This window comes from Cervus canadensis, chromosome 8, assembly GCF_019320065.1.
Source record: "Cervus canadensis isolate Bull #8, Minnesota chromosome 8, ASM1932006v1, whole genome shotgun sequence".
Lineage (NCBI taxonomy): Eukaryota > Metazoa > Chordata > Mammalia > Artiodactyla > Cervidae > Cervus > Cervus canadensis.
In genome coordinates this window covers 80,374,650-80,393,986 of record NC_057393.1, presented here as the reverse complement: position 1 = coordinate 80,393,986, position 19,337 = coordinate 80,374,650, and the positions used below count along the sequence as shown (strand labels likewise).

The window sequence follows — 19,337 nt, the reverse complement described above, 5'->3', positions numbered from 1 at the left end:
ATGAAACTGTAGCCTATTATACAGAGTGAAGTAAGTCAGAAAGAAAAACACCAATAAGTATGTTAATGCATATATATGGAATTTAGAAAGATGGTAACGATGACCCTATATGCGAGACAGCAAAAGAGACACAGATGTAAAGAACAGACTTTTGGACTCTGGGAGAAGGCAAGGGTGGGATGATTTGAGAGAATAGCATTGAAACATGTATATTACCATATGTGAAATGGATTGCCAGTCCAGGTTCTATGCATGAGATGGGGTGCTCAGGGCCAGTGCACTGGGATGACCCTGAGGGATGGGATGGGGAGGGAGGTGGGGGGGGGGTTCAGGATGGGGAACACATGTATACCCATGGCTGATTCATGTCAATGTATGGCAAAACCCACTGCAATATTGTAAAGTAATTGGCTTCCAATTAAAATAAATTAATTGAATTAAAAAAAAGAAAAAACACAACTTATATCTGAGCATATCAACTCAAGCAAAACATATTCGTACAATTACTTGACTTTAAAAAAGGAAAAAAAAAGGAGCAATAACTAGATGAAAAGGGCAAGTGACTTACAAAGGAAAGAAAATCAGATCATTATCAGATTTTTGCCAGCAATGCTTTATGCCAGACCCTCCCGCAAAAAACCCATCATTTACATTGAATGAATAACAAGTTAAACTCCAAGTTCTCAAACAATATATGTAATGTAAGACAGATGCAGGCTTCTCAATAAATTTAAGAAACTTAGAAAAGTACCACGTCGATGTGATATGTACTGAGTTTGATTATAGGAGAATATCATTATTCTTTGCAATACACACTGAAATATTTATGGCCATGATATATGTAACTTAGCTTCAAATAGTACAGGAAAAAGTGTGAGTGTATGTTAGCAGATATGTGTTTATAGGTAAAGAGGAAGAGGGAATACCTGCAAATGACAAAATGGGTTAAATGTTAACAAAAAGTAAATCTGGGTATGTGAGTATTCTTTGTATGCATTTTATTTTTGCAGTATTTCTGTGGGTTTGACCACTTTCAAACATTTTTTTAAAAAAAAATATCATTATAGAGTCTGGTCGATATATTTTCTAAGGTGATTCAGATGTGCAGGCAGAATTGAGAACCACAATTCCAGAATGTTAAGTCTGAAACTATGTAAGTCCAGGGCTTATTCACATCTTTTTACTGATTCCACGTTTTCTGGAGTGGGGGCTTTCAGAATGGGAGATGGGCATTCCAGGAGATGTGCAAGACTCTCCATCAGAATCTCTGAATAAGATATTACAATTTGTATTAAATTTTTATCTAAAATTGAGAAAGTGATTTTCCTGGACCAGAGATCAAACCCGTGTCATCTGCCCTGGCAAGTGAATTCTTAAACCACCACACCACCAGAGAAGTCCAACAGAAGGATTTTTTAATTCAGTAATTAATCACTAAGCTTGTTGACAAGCTATTTCTAATACGTATTTCTCCCATAAAAATGAAAACATCATATACTGTATGCATCAAATCAAATTTTTATAACTTATACCAGGGCATGCAATAAGGTCCATTTCTTATACGTATTTTTCACATTCTCCAGTTGGGAATAATTCAGATAAAATAAAATGTCCTGTTACAGGGACTAGTATCATTCAAGGATGTGTCAACCAACTTCATCCAGGCAGACTGGCAGTGGCTGACTCAACTCAGAGGTCTTGTATAGGGATGTGATGCTGGAGAACTATAGCAGCCTGGTCTCAGTGAGTAAGCCGAGCTTCCCATGTTACTTCTGGAACCTGATTTCCACTTTCAGTTGATGAAATATCAAACCTCTGAAGAGTTTAATTGTTTTTAGTGTTAAAGTTTTGGGTTCAAAAATTCTTTTCATAAAACATTTATTTTATGGCGGCACTGGCTTTCTCTAGTTGCAGTGAGCAGGGGCTACTCTTCGTTGCTTCTCACTATGATGGCCTTTCTTGTTTCAGAGCACAAGCTCTAGGCAAAGTTGCAGCACATGGGCTCCGTAGTTGCGACTTGCAGGCTCTAGAGCAGGGGCTTAGCAATTGTGGCACACAGGCTTAGTTGTTACACAGCATGTGGGATCTTCCCAGACCAGTAATCAAACCTGCGTCCCCTGCATTGGCAGGATGATTCTTAATCACTGGACCACCAGTGCTGCGTGCTTAGTAACTTAGATGTATCTGACTCTTTGCCGCTCTTTGGACTGTAGCCCACCAGGCTCTTCTGTCTATGGGATTTTTTCAGGCAAGAATACTGGAATGGGTTGCCATTTTTCTCCTCCAGGGGAATCTTCCCACCTAGGGATGAAATCAGTGTCTTCTATGTCTCCTGCATTGCAGGTGGATTTTTTACCTGCTGAGCCACCAGGGAAGCCCTCAGAATTACTTAATTACTTTTAGGCTCTAGAAAGGATGTCCGTGTCCTTGCCCTTGGTGAGAAGTCCTACTCTGCTGAGGTTGATATAAGCACTGTCATCACGCATGACAGTCTTTAGGTGCCATGAGGCACAAGTGTCTGGATATGAGCCCTGTGTCACTTCCCATCGACAGAGTGTCTCATAACCAAACCTGATGTCATCTCCCAGTTAAGCTGGGAAAAGAGCCACAGATAACAGAGGTAGAGTTCTCAAGTCAAAGCTTTCCAGGTGAGTTATTGGGTACCAAAGGAGTGGAAGCTAGTGGAAATTGGATCTCAAGTGGACAATGAGTTGCTTGGCGCTTACAGTTTCTTTGGCTTCTGTAACAAAGCAACACAATCTGGGAGGCTTAAAACAACAGAAAATTTATTCTCTCATAGTCCTGGAAGCTACAAGTGAAAAATCAAAGTGTCAGCAGGACCACACTCCCTCCAAAGACTCCAAGAGGGAGTCCTTTCTGCTTCTTCCTAAATTTTGGTGGTTGCGACAGCCCTTTTCCCCCCTTGACATTTAGCTGTATGACTCCAGTCCCTGCTTCCATTGCCACGTGACCTTTTCTGTGTGTCATCTTCTTGTAGCGACAGCAGTCCTACTGAGTTTAGGGCCCACCCTAATCCATTATGGCCTCATCCTAATTCACTACATCTGCAAAGACCCTCATTTCAAATAAGGCCACATTCTAAGATCCTGGATGGACCTGAATTTGGAGCAGACATTAGTCAACCCAGTATAAGATCCTTGAAACCTTTTTGGAAATCTCTTTTTAGAGACTTCATACCTTTTCAAAGTTTGAGGATCATCCAACCACCATTCCTCAAATACTTAAATTAACACCTTGAAATGTCACCCTCCTCACAGGAAGTGCTCCTTCTATGCTTAGTGTTTACAGAGGAACTTTGTGCTCTGACATTACCCAAATCTAATTCTTGGTTACTGCTTCTTGAATATTTATTTCTTCATAATTCCTCTCTTTTTGTAGCACTTTCAGTTGCCAAATTTCCTCTCATTTTCACATAGCCCTTTGACCACCATCATTTTTAGATATCTTCTTTAGAAATTATTATAAACATCTGTGATTCTTGTGTGCCTTCAAGTTTCTCTGCTCATTCCTTCTTTCCTTTTGGGGTAGAATGCCTCATATTTTTTCTGTATCCTGACTCACAATTCACTTTCTCTTTTATCCCTGCTGTTAAAGATTTCATTACCATTTTTTTTTTTTTTTGCCCAAATTGATAATTACCTTCCGTACCTTTGTGATTTATTTTTGTCTTTATTTATTATTTTTAACTTCATTTTTATCTTTGGCTGCACTGGATCTTTGTTGCTGTACTGGGCCTTTCTCTAGTTGTGGAGCACGAGCTTCGGATCACACAGGTTTCAGTAGTTGTAGGCAAAGGTTCAGTTGCCTCCAGGCAAGTGGGATCTTCCTGGGTCAGAGACAGAACCCATGTCCCCTGCATTGGCAGGAGGATTCTTCACCACTGGACCACCAGGGAAGTCCCTGCACTTTATTTGATAGCACTCAAAATCCTTTCTAAAATACACTGAAATTTGCCTTTGGCAAGTACAACTAATTCGATCACACTCACCTTTCCTAAATATTTAACCTTCTGTTGTCTGTCTACTTTACCAACCAGCACCAGTTAATTAAATCAATAAATTTTAATTTATGTAGTCATTTGTTCAATTTAAGATGTCTGTAAAGGCTCTGTTTTTTTACCTTCTGCTCTTCTCAGATGTTTTTAAGTGATTATTAACCCATATTCAGGGCTTAAGCTTTCTTTATGTTTATGACTTCGAAGTTGGTGGCAATCTCATAATCACCATAATCAATACTTGCATTATAGCCTATGGTGTACTGGGCACCATTCTAAGCAGGTTATGTATATTAATTCATCTACTTCCCACAATTACCCCCTGATATAACAGTATAAATAGGGTTACTGTTTTACTGGATTAGCAAACTGAAGTCCAAAGAGACTAAGTAGCATGCCCAAGGTTCTCCTTTTTCTCCTGTTAACATATATGGAGTCATCTTAAACTGCCATCTCTATCATTCTTTCTTATAAATTCTATCTCAGTATCAGTTATCTGTTATTGTTATGCCTAAGTTCCCTTTAGTGTGCTCGGTTGTCATGAATTTTAACTAGAACCGATATCACATATCTGGATTCTTATTGCATTTGACAGATTTGGTTACCAAAATTGTAAAATATATGTTGATACTAGCCTAGGAAGATAAGTCTATATGTACTATACTTTCCAAATTTATAATTTTCTTTTTTATAAGGACTATCATTACGGCCCTGTGTTTCCTAATCAAATTTTACTTTTCTCTATTTGTCCTAAACTTAGGCTTAATTTCATCTAGATCCATATTCTTAAATATCCTGAAACATATATAGATCTTTTATTAAAATTTATTTTGCCTCGTAAGAAAGCTTAAATCGTTAATTTTTTAAAAAGTTATTGGATTTTTTTGTGAAGACTGAGCAATTGCCACCGCATTGCTGACCTCGAGCAGCAATCAGCTTCTCCACGTAGAACCCAGGGGTAGGAGATTCAGAATCCAACCTCTTCTCCCTTCCCCTTCCTGGGAGATTTTTTTGATCTTCAGCTACATTTTTCAGCTTTGTGAGGCACCGTATCATCAACGACAATGCCCAGCAATGTTACCAACAAGGTGGATCCTCACTCCATGAACTCTCATGTATTCATTGGGAATCTCAATACCTTTGTGGTCAAGAAATCTGACATGGAGGCAAGCTTCTCAAAATACAGCAAAACTGTGGGTTGCTCTGTTCATAAGGGCTTTCCCTTCATTCAGTACATTAATGAGAGAAATGCCCAGGATGCTGTAGTAGTAGGAGAGAATGGCAGAATGATTGCTGGCCAGGTTTTTAGATACTAATCTGGCTGCAGAGCCAAAAGTGAACTGAGGAAAAGCAGGTGTGAAATGATCTACAGCAGAGATATCAGGCTCATCTTTTGACTTGGACTATGACTTTGAACGGGATTATTACGACAGAATGTACAGTTACCCAGCACGTGTTCCTCCTCCTCCTCCTATTGCTTGGGCTGTTGTGCCCTCAAAATGCCAGTGTGTATCAGGAAACACCTCATGAAGGGGCAAAAGTGGCTTCAATTCTAAGAGCAGACAGCAGGGATCTTTTTCTAAGTCTGGAAAGTTGAGGTGAAACAGATCACCAGCCCAGGTTGGATGCATGAGACAAGTGCTCAGGGCTGGTGCACTGGGAAGACCCAGAGGGATGGGATGGAGAGGGAGGTGGGAGAGGGGATCGGGATGGGGAACACATGTAAATCCATGGCTGATTCATGTCAATGTATGGCAAAAACCACTACAATGTTGTAAAGTAATTAACCTCCAACTAATAAAAATAAATGGAAAAAAAAATTAGTCTGGAAAGTTGAAAGGAGATGACCTTCAGACTATTAAGAAGGTGTTAACCCAGATAAAACAAAAAGGTGAATTCTTTATTGGAAATCCTGGAAAAAATTGAAAAGGAACAGAGCAACCAAGGAATAGAGATGAAGAATGATAAGTCAGAAGAGGAACAGTGCAGCAACTCCCTTAAGAAAGATGAGACTAATGTGAAGATGGAGTCTGAGGGGGATGCAGAGGGGTCAGACTCTGCTGAGGAGGGGAACCTACTGGATGATGATGATAACGAAGATCGGGGGGATGACCAGCTGGAGTTGATCAGGCTGAGGAAGGGGAGGATGACAGAGCGCCAATGGTGAGGATGACGCTTAAGCACATAGCAGGCTTTAGAAATCTTGTCCCATTATTTCTTTACCTAGGTGCTTGTCTAAGATCAAGATTTTCACCAGATCCTCTCCCCTAGTATCTTTAGCACATGCTCATTGTTCTCCCCATCCTTGTCCTTCCCGTGTTCATTAATTCATACTGCCCTGTGCCTAGTCCCATTTTCACTTCCTTTGACCCTCCTAGTAGTTATGTTAAGTCTTACCCTGTAATTTTTGCTTTTAATTTTGGTGCCTCATTGTGACCTAACAACAAAAAGGATGTATGGTTTTTATCAACTGTCTCCAAAACAATATCTTGTTATACAGAGAGTACAGTTCTTTCCATTCACACAGTAAGTGCTTCCCTAACTTCTCATTAGTTGAGTAGTCCCTGAGAGCAGCTTTGAGTTACAGGTATGTGTGTTATACCCCACATAAGAGTGCTATGTGGGGCTTTTCAACACAAATGTAACAATGTATTTTTGTGAATAGAGTTGGCATGTTAAATGCATCTTCCAGAAAAATAACTAGTGTAATTGTCTTAAGATTTGTCTTCTAAAGTTGATACTGTGTGTTATTTTTGTGAACAGCCTGATGTTTGAGACCTTTTTTCTCAAAATAAACAAGTCTTTATTAAACCAGGGGGAAAAATGTTATTGAAGTATAGTTGATTGACAATGTTGTGTTAATTTCTGCTGTATAGCACGGTGATTCATTATCATAATATACATACACCCTTTTCCATATTCTTTTCCATTGTAGTTTATCACGGGATTTTGATTATAGTTCCCTGTGATATATACTTGTTATTTATCCATTCTATACATAATAGTATCCATCTGATAATCCCCAACTCCCTATCCATCCCTCCCCTACCTCCTCTCTACCATGTCTGTTCTCTATGTCTAAGAGTCTGTTTCTTTTTTGTAGATAAGTTAATTTGTGTCATATTTTAGATTCCACCTATAAGTAATATCATATGGTATTTGTCTTTCTCTGTCTGACTTACTTCATTTAGTATGATAATCTCTAGGTCCATTCATGTTGCTGCAAATGGCATTATTTCATTCATTTTTATGGCTGTATACATTTGTATACATCTTCTTTATCCATTCATATGTTGATGGACAACTGGGTTGTCTCCTGGTGTTGACTTTGTGAATAGTGCTGGTATAAATATAGGGGTGCTTGTATCTCTTTGAATCATAGTTTTGTCTGGTGACATGCCCAGGAATGGGTTTGCTGGATCATAAGGCAACTCTATTTTTTAGTTTTTTGAGGAACCTCCATACTGTTTTCCATAGTGGCTGCCCCAGTTACATTCCCACCAACAGTGTAGGAGGGTTCCCTTTTCTGCATACCCTCTCCAGCATTGGTTATTTGTAGACATTTTATTGATGGCCATTCTGACCAATGTAAGTGCAACTTCATTGTAGTTTTGTTAAATCTTTAATTGTAAGTTTTAATTGCTTTCAAGAAACTATTCTTTACTACTCTAGCTATATGACTTTAGACGAGTTCTTAATCTTTATATGCCTTAGTGTCCCCTTTGTAAAGTGGGGATGAAATATAACCAGTCTCAAAGGTTGTAAGGATTAAATCAACTAAGCATTAATTCATATTAGATGCTATTGTTGTTCTCTCCCTTCTTGTCTTCCATTTGCTCCTAGGAGCTCTACTAACAATTACATATATTGACTTGTGAGTTTCTTTTTCTCACTTGTTTATAATACTGTTAGGTAAGTGCCTCAATTTTTCCCTTCCTAATGTTCATGTGTAACAGAACAATATATTCAGTGATTAACTGATTGATAGAAGAGTTACTTGAGAAAGAAACCTTTTTCTGCCATCCTAAAATTAATAAAAATCAGAGATGTGTTAACTAGGATGTAAAATTGAGTTAAGAAGTATGACTATTGCAAGAGTAAGACTTCTATGTAAAATGAGGTAAGTTTAGAAGATTGATTTGGGAAAAACTAGGAATTCATTATTAACATAGGTTTAGTATTAAACAACTCTGATAGACCAAAATGACTGTATCAGCATTCAAAACAAAGCTCTTAAATATTTGATCTTGATGCAAGGATCACCACCTGGTCTGCTTATTTCTTACCTAGCATTAAAGATCACATTTGGAGAAACCAAAGACATGTATCAAACTGCCTGTTTTCTCCCCCTTTTTAAGACTACAAAACGGTCTTTGACATAGAGAGATAGACTAGTCAATAATTAAATAGAACACAACTAATTAAGAGGAATATACATTTTCTTCCTGGACAACCAGGCCTGAAGCCAAAAGTTAACCACATTTAAATACAATTGGAGAGCCAATTCAAAACCAATATAAGATTCATCAGATGTGCTTAATCTTCCTCTGTTCTAGAAAAAGTCTGGAGAGGCCAGAACATTCATGACCAACAATCCAGGCAGCTTATATTCACCAAAAACAAAACACTGATTAAAGAGAGAAATACTTCATGTGAAAAAGCACTTACTATGGGTATAAATCCTGTAGGTTCAAGAAAAGGACACTATAAATGTGATTCATATGAGAAAATTTGAAATATATTTCAGAATTAATGACCAGTAATAGAAACTGTTTAAGAAATGATTGATGAAGGTAATGTATGTGGGAAGTCACTTTTCAGTACTAAGCTTAGAGAATTGTCTGCTGAACTTAATGAATATAATAAGAATGGGAAGGATATCAGTCATTATGGATACCTTGCTCAGCTTCAAACTTTGGAGCCAGACTCTGGATTTAATGAATCTCTGAAAGATTTTTACAAGGCAGGCTCTGATAGCCAAAAGAAATCCCATGCTGGAAAAGTAATGAATATGAAAGAACTTTCATCCAAAAGTCAGTCATCATATATGAGAAAACTCATAGACAAAAGCCCTTTGGAAGCAGTGAACCTGAGCAATCCTGCCGAGTGTCAAAAAATTTAAATCAGAGAACACATATAGGAGAGAAGCCCTTTGGGTGTGATTCATTCAGTTACTCATCAACCATTATTGTACATTGCATAAATCAATCAAAGGACACACCCCATGGGTACCTCAAAATATGAATGCCATAATCCAGACAGCACAGCCCACTGAACATCAGAGAGCTCATACAGGACAAGAACCCAGTGAATGTAATGAATGTGAAGAAGCATTTAAGATTTCAAATTTTAAATATAAGAAAAATGACACAGTGGAGAATCGTTATGAGTTCACTGAGTGTAGGATGCCTTACACAACAAGACTCACCTCACCCATACTCAGAGAACTCACGTAGGAGAGAAATTATATGGATGTAATCAATGTTTCAGACTCTTCAACAAAAAACATACATACTTCACAACACATCAGAGAATGCACACAGGGAAGAATCCCTATGAATGTTCCAAATGTGAAAAAACTTTCAGTGTGAAGTCAGCATTTACTGTGCATCAGAGGATACAGAGGGGAAAAACCCTGTGAATGTTCCGAGTGTGGGAAAGCTTTCTGTGTGAAGTCAAAACTTACTGTGCACCAGAGAACACACACAGGAGAGAAACCTTATGAATGTACTGAATGTGGGATAATTTTAAGTGACAAGTAGACACTGACTGAACATCAGAGATCACACACAAGAGAGACCCTTTGTGTGTTCTGAATGTGGGAAAACCTTCTGTGTAAAGTCAAAACTGATTATACACCAGAGAACACACACTGGAGAGAAATGTTATGAATGTACTGAATGTGGGAAAACCTTAGTGGTAACTCACACCTCGTTGGACATCAGAGAAAACACACAGGAGAGAAGCCCTATGAATATATAGCATGTGGGAAAATATTCAGTCACACGTCTTCTCTTGTTGAGCATCAGAGAACACACACTGGGGAGAAATCCTTTGAATGTAGTGAGTATGGGAGAACCTTCAATTCAAATCTCAAATTGCATCAGAGAACACACACAGGAGAGAAGCCCTCTGAATGTACTGACTGTGGGAAAGCCTATAGTCACAAATAAAGTCTTAATTATCATTGTGGAACACACACAAGGCAGAAGCCCTGTGGATATGATAAATGTGACATATCATTCTGCCACAGTTTGCTTCTTACTAAATACCAGGGATTCCAAAAGGAAAGAAGAACTGTAAGTATAATCTATGTAAGAAATCTTTTTTGGTAGAAGGCAAACCCCATGGTACATCAGATAGCACACCTGGGAGATAAATAAGTAAAAATCAAGTTCATAAATCAAACTCATTGTATGACAAAGAATGGATGAGATGAAACACTGATCATCAAAAAATCAGAATAATGCAATATATTCTTCAAAATCCACTTCCATAAGTAGGTATAACTAATTGTACATCAGAATGTTAGTCAATGATTAAAACTTTGTAGACAGTTTGAACATATTTTAGCCTTTGATAAGAATTCAAAAAGGTTTACATCAGAGAATCATTTAGAGGACTCTTAACATGGAAACGGAGAAGGCAATGGCACCCCACTGCAGTACTCTTGCCTGGAAAATCCAATGGACGGAGGAGCCTGGGAGGCTGCAGTCCATGGGGTCGTGAAGAGTCAGACATGACTGAGCGACTTCACTTTCACTTTTCACTTTTATGCATTGGAGAAGGAAATGGCAACCCACTCCAGTGTTCTTGCCTGGAGAATCCCAGGGATGGGGTCGCACAGAGTTGGACACGACTGAAGTGACTTAGCAGTAGCAGCAGTAACATGGAAAAGTATATTATGAAGAAATAGTACATAATCACAGTTTTAATAAAAGATGTAATACGAAATATTTTATAAGCCAATATTGTGATATGTATATGAGAATGTTGAGAAAAAGGAAGTCCCATGTTGTATTTTCCTCTTTTAATGCTCTAGTGAAAGAAATAAATAGCTAATAAATTACCAGCTAATAAATTACCTGGTGTTCTTATATGTAACTATATTTACATCTTAGTTGAGAGAGAGAGTGAAATCTTCATTGTCCTGTCCCTTGCAAAGAAGGACACCTACTAAGAAACTGATATCAAAAAAAGACATGCTTCTAAGTGGTTTGTCTTTTTGGGTTACCATAACGTGTCATCTTAGCTGATAACAGTATTTAGTAGACACTTTATATTTGAATCCTCTCTGAAATGTTTGCTCTCTCCACCTAACAGTAAGCTTATAGAGCCTGAAAAACTAATCCGTAGAGAAAATATTGCTCCTAGAAGAAGCTTCCATTGGCCTTTTTCCTTTTTTGGCTGCACCTGGTCTTAGTTGTGGCAGTTGGGATCTTTTTTTTTTTTTTCTTTTAGTTTTGGCAAGCAGGAACTTTAGTTGAGTCATGCTAACCCTTCATTGTGGCCAGGGGGATCTAATGCCCCAGGGATCAAACCCAGGCCCCGTGTATTGAGAGCTCGCGGTCTTAGCCACTGGACTGCCAGGCAAGTCCCTTCACTGGCTTTTTAAACAGCTTTATGGAGGTACAATTTGCATACCATAACATTCACTCACTAAGTGTACCATTCAGTGGTTTTCAGTAAATTTTCAGTTGTGCAAATATCACTGTAATCCAAATTAGGGACATTTCCATCACCCAGAAATATTCTCTTGAGTAAATATGCTCTCAGTCTCCACCCACAGCCAACCACTGATTTGCTTTTTGTCTCTGTAAATACATGACTTTTCTGAATGTTTCATACAAATATATGACCTTTTACATCTAATTTCTTTTATTAGACAAAATTTTTTGGTCTAATTTGGATTTGTCTAATTTTTAGTTTTTTTCATGTTATGGAGATCCAATTTCTCTATATCCTGACTACCATTTAGTATTGTCTGTTTTTATAATAGTCATTCTAGTGAGTGTGAAGTGGTATCTCATAGTTTTAATTTGAATTTCCCCAGTGACTAATGATGGCTAGCCATGGCTAACCGTGTATATCTTCTCTGGTGAAATGTCTCATGCAAGTCTTTTGCACCTTTTTGAATTGATTTGTTTTTCTTGCTTTGAGATGTATGCCTACATTTTCTGCCCTGACTTTATGTAAGTGAAAGTCGATCAGTTGTGTCCAACTCTTTGTGACCCCATGGACTATACAGTCCATGGAATTTTCTAGGCCAGAATACTGGAGTGGGTAGCTTTTCCCTTCTCCAGGGGATCTTCCCAACCCAGGGATCGAACTCGGGTCTACCACATTGCAGGTGGATCTTTACCAGCTGAGCCACAAAGGGAGTCATAGAATAGAGTCATCTGTACCCGCTTCATTTGAAAGCTGATAAACCTTGACTGTGAGTGTACAAGTAACCTGGCCAGAGACACCCAGTTTGTTAGTAGTAGAACCAGAAGTAGAAAAAGTCTGTGCATGTTATAACAGATAAGTCACCCACCAGGTTCTATTACAACTTAGTTAGAAACAAGTTTTTAATATGTATTTTTGTATTTGTGCTAGGTCTTAATTGTGGCATGTGGGATCTAGTTCCCTGACCAGGGATTGAACCCATGTCCCCTGCAGAGTCTTAGCCAATGGAAAACCAGGGTAGTCCCACAAGTTTTTTTTTAAATTAATTTACTTTAATTGGAGGCTGAATTAATTTACAATATACAAGTTTTTTTTTTTTTTTATTAGTTGGAGGCTAATTACTTCACAACATTTCAGTGGGTTTTGTCATACATTGATATGAATCAGCCATAGATTTACACGAATATACAAGTTTTTAAGTAGACATTTTCCTCAAGGAACCTCCAGTCCCTTTCTGCAGGGTGATCTCTCTGACTCTAAGGATAGGCAACTCAGGAATATAAGTAAACAAATATGTTGAGTATTTTTCCTACAACGTTGATTATGAAAAATAATGGTTTGTCTTCTGTATAATATTATTTATTCAATTAGTTCTAAATTGGTTTGAAAAGAAAAGTCAAATTAATAAATCATTAGGGAGTAAACCCAGGGTTAAATCGCTCAGCCAAGCTCTATAAATTATCTGTCAGAGTTGCACATGTTAATTCTTCCTCCACATGGTTCTTGCTGACTCCTCAGGGGCCAGAGAAACTTTTTCCCAGAGGGACTTTAAACCAGCTGGTAGGCAGAAAGTTTCAGGAAGCTAAGTCTCAAAGATTCACAAAAGCCATATCTCACATGACCCACTCCTATTTTCTTCTCTCATAGCTGTGCATTCAGCCTTTTCTGTATTTTCCCAAAAGGGACAGAAAAAGAATAAGTTTGTTCTAGGTGAGTTGTTTGTTTATTCATTTCTCACATTGTCTTTCACTGCAATAATAATTAAAGATTAAAATGATAAAAAAAATTTAAGGAATATATAGAGAGAGTTAACAAATCTAAAACAAGGAAAAGTCAACCTTTAGTTATATGGAGATAATATAATTTCTTTGTTTGTATGTATATTATACATATAAGTATCATTTTTATAATAACAATTATATGTGGCTTTATCTCTGATACTTTATACAAAAGGAAAACCCTTTTCTTTGACTTTAAGAATAAACAAAAATAATTCATGGAATATAAAGACTTCCTGGCTTGAAGTCTGAAAAAAATTTCTCTGCTTCATGAAAGTGAGGTGGCTGAAAACCCCACTTAACAAGCCTGAAACGATTGCTGCCTCTCTTTTTCTTTTCTGATTGTCCTTTAGTAGGCACAGAGGGAAGAGAGCCAAAGCATGACTCAGTGGATTTAAGCTGACAATCTCTTGTCTGCTTCTTGGTGTTCTTCCTGTTGTCTTTTAGCAAAGTTTATCCCCAAGCATTCATCCTTGGTCCATTATAATTCTTACCTTAACTATTATTGACTGATTTCATATCATATGGATTGTTAACTATACCAGAGATTGAGACAACCACTCCACATTTGAAATTCAGAAGCTGAATTTTGTAAGTGAGACCTATCACTGGCTAGATATATTCTCAACGCAAACTGTTGATTTTCTGTAGAGTTTTTTGCAAAAAGTTAGTGTATTAATTTCCTGTGGCTGCTGTAACAAGTTACTACAAATTAGCCTAGAAAAACAGAAATTTATTGTCTTTCAGTCTGGACACTAGAAGTCTAAAGTCAAGGTGTTGTCAGGGCTGCACTCCTGCTAAGCTTCTAGAAGAGATTCTATTCACCATCCCTTTTGGCTTTTGGTGGCTGTCGTGAGAGAGAGAGGAGATGGAATGGAAAGAAAAACCAAGATAAAAAAAATACATATCCTTAAACCTGTATCAGTCAGAATTTTCCAAAGAAACAGAAACTATAGTGTCTGTGTGTGTGTGCGCCTGTGTGCTCAGTCGTGTCCGACTCTTTGCAACCCCATAGACTGTAGACTGCCAGGCTCCTCTGTCCATGGAATTTTCCAGGCAAGAATACTGGAATGGGTTGCCTTTTCCTTCTCCAGGGGAACTTCCCTAACCAAGGATCGAACCCATGTTTCTTGTGTCCCCTGCATTGGCAGATTCTTTACCACTCTGCCACCTGGGAAGCTGTTTGCATATATGTATACATATAATACACATGCACACAACCATATGTATTTGTACATGCGTATACTTATTCATTTTAAGGAATTGGTTCATGTGATTGTGGAGGCTGGCAAGTCTAAAATTTGTAGAGCAGGGAATGTGCTGGTGATCCAGTGGTTAAGACTCCACATTCCCAATGCAGGGTGCCCAGGTTCAATCCCTGGTCAGGGAACTAGATCCCACATGCTGCAACTAAGAATTTGCATGTCAGAACTAAAGATCCTGGACAGCCAAATAAATAAATACTAAAAAAAAAATGTGTAGGGCAGATTGTCAAGCTGGAAACTATAAACATATGTGTGTGTGTGCTTAGTCAATTCAGTTGTGTCCAACTCTTTGTGGCCCCATGGACTGTAGCCCATCAGACTCCTCTTGTCCATGGAATTTTTCAGGCAAGAATACTAGAGTGGGTTGCCATTTTCTTCCTCAAGGGGATCTTTCCAACCCAGGGGTCACACCCAAATCTCTTGAATCTGCTTTATTGGCAAACAGATTCTTTACTGCTAGTGCCACCTGGGAAACCCAAAAATATAAGTGTGTGTATGCTTAGTTGCTCAGTCATGTCTGACTCTTGTGGATATGGAAGTTTAAAAATAGTAGAGCTCATATTTAGCACCAAGTTCCCCTTCACTAAGTTCCTCTGGCTACAAATCTCAAATGTCTCCAGTGGCAGCAAGTAGCAACATTCCCACAGTCAGGTATTTCTTCTCAAACTCCATTTATATTCAATTTGAATTTCACATCTGATATACTCACTTTTCATTTCTTTACTGCTCTTTCATCTTTGTTGGCCTTGTTGCAGTTAACTGTTCTTGCAAATGTCTTATTGCTGAGAGATAAGGAGGCAGTACAACTACGTGCTTTGCTGTCTGTATGATGAATGTATAGCAACCAGTCACTGGCAGACAGACCTTGAAGATGACATGACTGATCATTGTTCATGATGTATGTCTGTTATTTTGTAGTGATTTGTGAACTGAAAAACAAGCAGTGAAGTTTGTACTTTATTTAATTACAGTTATCATAATAACTAAAAATCTGACCTGTGTTGTTTGGCTGGTGTTACTCGACTAAATAGTGGTGACTGAAATTTGTGCATATCAGAGGCATGCGAAGTTGGACAATCTGTCTAGACATAAATTTTCCTACATACCTATTAACATAAATTTGTAGATGCTTAAAAGTTTTTCCTGGCAGAGTGGGTCTTCAGATACTTAGGAGAACTCTTTTGTAAAGGAATGTTCCCAAGATTACACATTATCTATGCCCTGAACAGACCAGGGCATTCTATATCATTAAAGACCCAAATTCAGTTCTCTCCTGATTTTTTGCTATTTGTTAATCCAATTTGCATCCATACCAGATTCTAAGCTTCCTGAGAATTGAAACAGTGTTTTATGTATTTTATATAACCACAGAAACTAGGATACTTTCATGCCTACAATGTATTTTATGTTTGTGTGTACTTATATATATGTATATAGTGTAAGGAAGCAAAATTTGCAGCTGCAAAATGTGTCCTTTGGTATGAGGGTTAACTTAAGCTGATTATTTTTAAGAAACAGAAGACTCAGGAAGTCTGTCTTTTTACAGAAAGAATTTAGATATAGGGCCAGTTCCTGGAGTAGAGCTGTCACCAGAGAATCTGCAAAGAACGAAGGCTAGGTGTGGTGGGGCAAACTGCAGCCTAGAGATCCCAGCTTACTGTGTCCCACAGTCTCTGCAGAGCCCAGCAAACATATGTTCACCAAATGTTTGCTTTTCCATCTCCAGGTAAATTGCCTTCCTCCCCTTTGAAATCCCAAATCACTGCCACCAACATCCTCTTTTGTCTTTTGCTGAAGATGGTGTTTAAAGTGAGGGTTTTGGGCCATTTTGGCAAGTTACTTTGTTTTCCTGGGTCTTGCCTCTGTATACATTTCATTAAACTTCTGTTTGATTTTCTTTTGTTATCTGTTCTATGTTAACTTAGTTTATTTTTATTTGAGTATAATTCATTCACAATCTTGTGTTAGTCTCAGGTGTATAGCACAGGGATTCAGTATCGGTTATTACGAGATACTGGTTCTAAGTCTCTGTGCTATACAGTATATCCTTGTTACTTATCTGTTTTATGCATAGTACCTTGTATATGATAATCCCATACCCTAATTTGTCTCTCCTTTTCCCTCTCCCCTTAGTAGGATTGTAAATTGGTGCACCCATCATGTAAAACAGTATGGAATTTCTTCAAAACCTAAAAATAGAACTACCATACTATCCAGCAATTCCACACCTGGCTGTATACCCAGAAAAAAATGAAAACACTAATTCAAAAATTTATATGCACCCAGTGTTTATAGCAGCATTGTTTTTAATAGCCAAGACATTGAAGCAACCCATGAGCCCAACAGAAGATTGAATTAAGGTGTGTGTTACACAGTCACAGAAAAGAATGAAACTTTGCCATTTGCCACAGTGTGGATGGACCTAAAGACCATTTGCTTAGTGAAATAAGTCAGACAGAGAAAGACAAAGCTATATGATATCATTTATATGTGGAATCTAAAAAATAATACAGATAATGCATATGCAAAACTGAAACAGACTAACAGATACAGAAAAGAAGCTTGACATAGAGAATATTATCTTTTGTTAATGTGGTATATCACATTGATTGATTTGCAGAGGCTGAACTATTCTTGTGACCCTAGAATAAATCCAACTTGGTCATGTTGTATGATCCTTTTTATATATTGTTGGATTTGGTTTGCTAATATTTTGTAGAGGATTTTTACATTTGTATTCATCAAAGATACTGGCCTATAATTTTATTTTTTGTAGTGTCTTTGTCTGGTTTTGCTATCAAGGTAATGGTAGCCTCATGGAATGAATTTGGAAGTGTCTGTCCTCTTCAGTTTATTTATTTATTTATTTATTGGTCCTCGGGTTTCTTTTTTTTAAATTTTTTAGAATTTATTTTTAATTGTTTAACAGTGTTGCATTGGTTTCTGTCATACAGCAGCATATCATCAACATGAATGATGTCGTGCAAGTATACACATGTTCTCTCCCTCTTGAACCTTGAGCTCCCTGTGTTATTGAGCTCCACTAGCTGTCAGTTTTACATACGGTAATCTCTTCAGTTTTTTAAAATAGTCTGAGATAGGTGTATGGTAGAATTCCCCTGTGAAGCCTCCTGGTCCTGAACTTTTTGTCCAGGGTGTTTTTAAATTACATATTCAATTTCACTTCTAGTGATTGGTCTGTTCAAATTGTCTGTTTCTTCTTGACTCAGTCTTGGCAGGCTATATGTTTCTAGAAATTTGCCCATTTCTTCTAGATTTTCCAATTCTTTGGCATATAACTGTTTCATAATATTCTCTTATAATTTTTCTATATCTTTGTGATTTCCAAATTGGAACGAAAGAGTTAAACTCTCATGTCAGTTTAATTCTTAGACCAGTCAGAAGAACCTAGAATGGTAGAGGAAAATTTCTTCCTCCCTGACAACATTAATACATGAATTAATAAATTAATTGGGAAGTTTCACAATGTTTTTCTTTCTCTTACCACAAGTAACACAAAACAGGTAGTATAGTAAACACCTTATGTAAGCTTTTTCTAATTAACTCAACAGTGAACTTGGTGAAGAATTAGTTCCTAAATGTCTTTTCTCTATCTTACAATTGTGATTATTTCAGATTAATCAGATATTTCCTGTTATAGGGATCAATTTCATTTGAGGACGTGACTGTGAACTTCACCTGCTCAGAGGATCTTGTGCAGGGACATAATGCTAGAAAACTACAGCATCCACATTTCACTGGGTAAGCAGAGTAACAGCATCAGGCCTATCCTCTCTTTGTTACCGAACATATGGATCCTTTGTAGAGTTTAATGGTATTTGATTTTGGATACCAGGAATATAGGTGGCCCAATGGTAAAGAATTTGCCTGCCAATGCAGGAGATGTGATTTTGATCCCTGAGTCAGGAGATCCCCTGGAGGAGGAAATGGCAACCTACCCAGTATTCTTGCCTGGAAAATCCCATGGACAAGGGAGCCTACTGGGCTGCTGTCAAAAGTGTCGCAAAGAGTCAGACATGACTTAGTGACTGCATGGACCAGGAATATTGTTTGTGTTTTCACCTCCCCATTGAAAGATTTCAGTGGGTTCTTTCATTGTGCAGCTTCTGAAGCTGGACCTTGGTTTTTCTTCTAAATTCCTGAAGCCAGACAGCTTTCTCTATGTCCTATATCACTTTCTACTGTCAGGGTATTGCATTACCAAACCAGAGGAGATCATCAAGTTAGAGCAAGAAGCACCATGGATATCAGAGGAAGAATTTACAAGTCAGTGTTACCCAGGTGAGTAATCCAGGGGAAACTAGATCCTTGGTGGTTGTTTTAGGTACAGGCATCTTTGGAGCTTCAACAACAAAAAATCTTTGGAGCATTTTGAACAAACCCCTTTAGAAGCTCAATCTATTTGGAAATTACTAAGGATATTTAGCCTACATGCCTCAGACACCTAAATTCACCACAAGATATAGTCTCACACATAAATGTTTTCTTTTTGGCTTGGCTTTTTTTAGGAGTTTAATCCCTATTACCTGTACCTTGAATTTCTGTCTCGTAATAAGTATTTTATCTTCATTAGTTCTCTTTGCTCTAGCA

General features: G+C 37.8%; 1 pseudogene; it reads left to right on the top strand.

Annotated features, from left to right (window-relative positions):
• The first annotated feature begins 5,067 nt into the window (after positions 1 to 5,067).
• On the top strand, positions 5,068 to 6,431 carry LOC122446582 (annotated as a pseudogene).
• Positions 6,432 to 19,337: the final 12,906 nt, after the last annotated feature.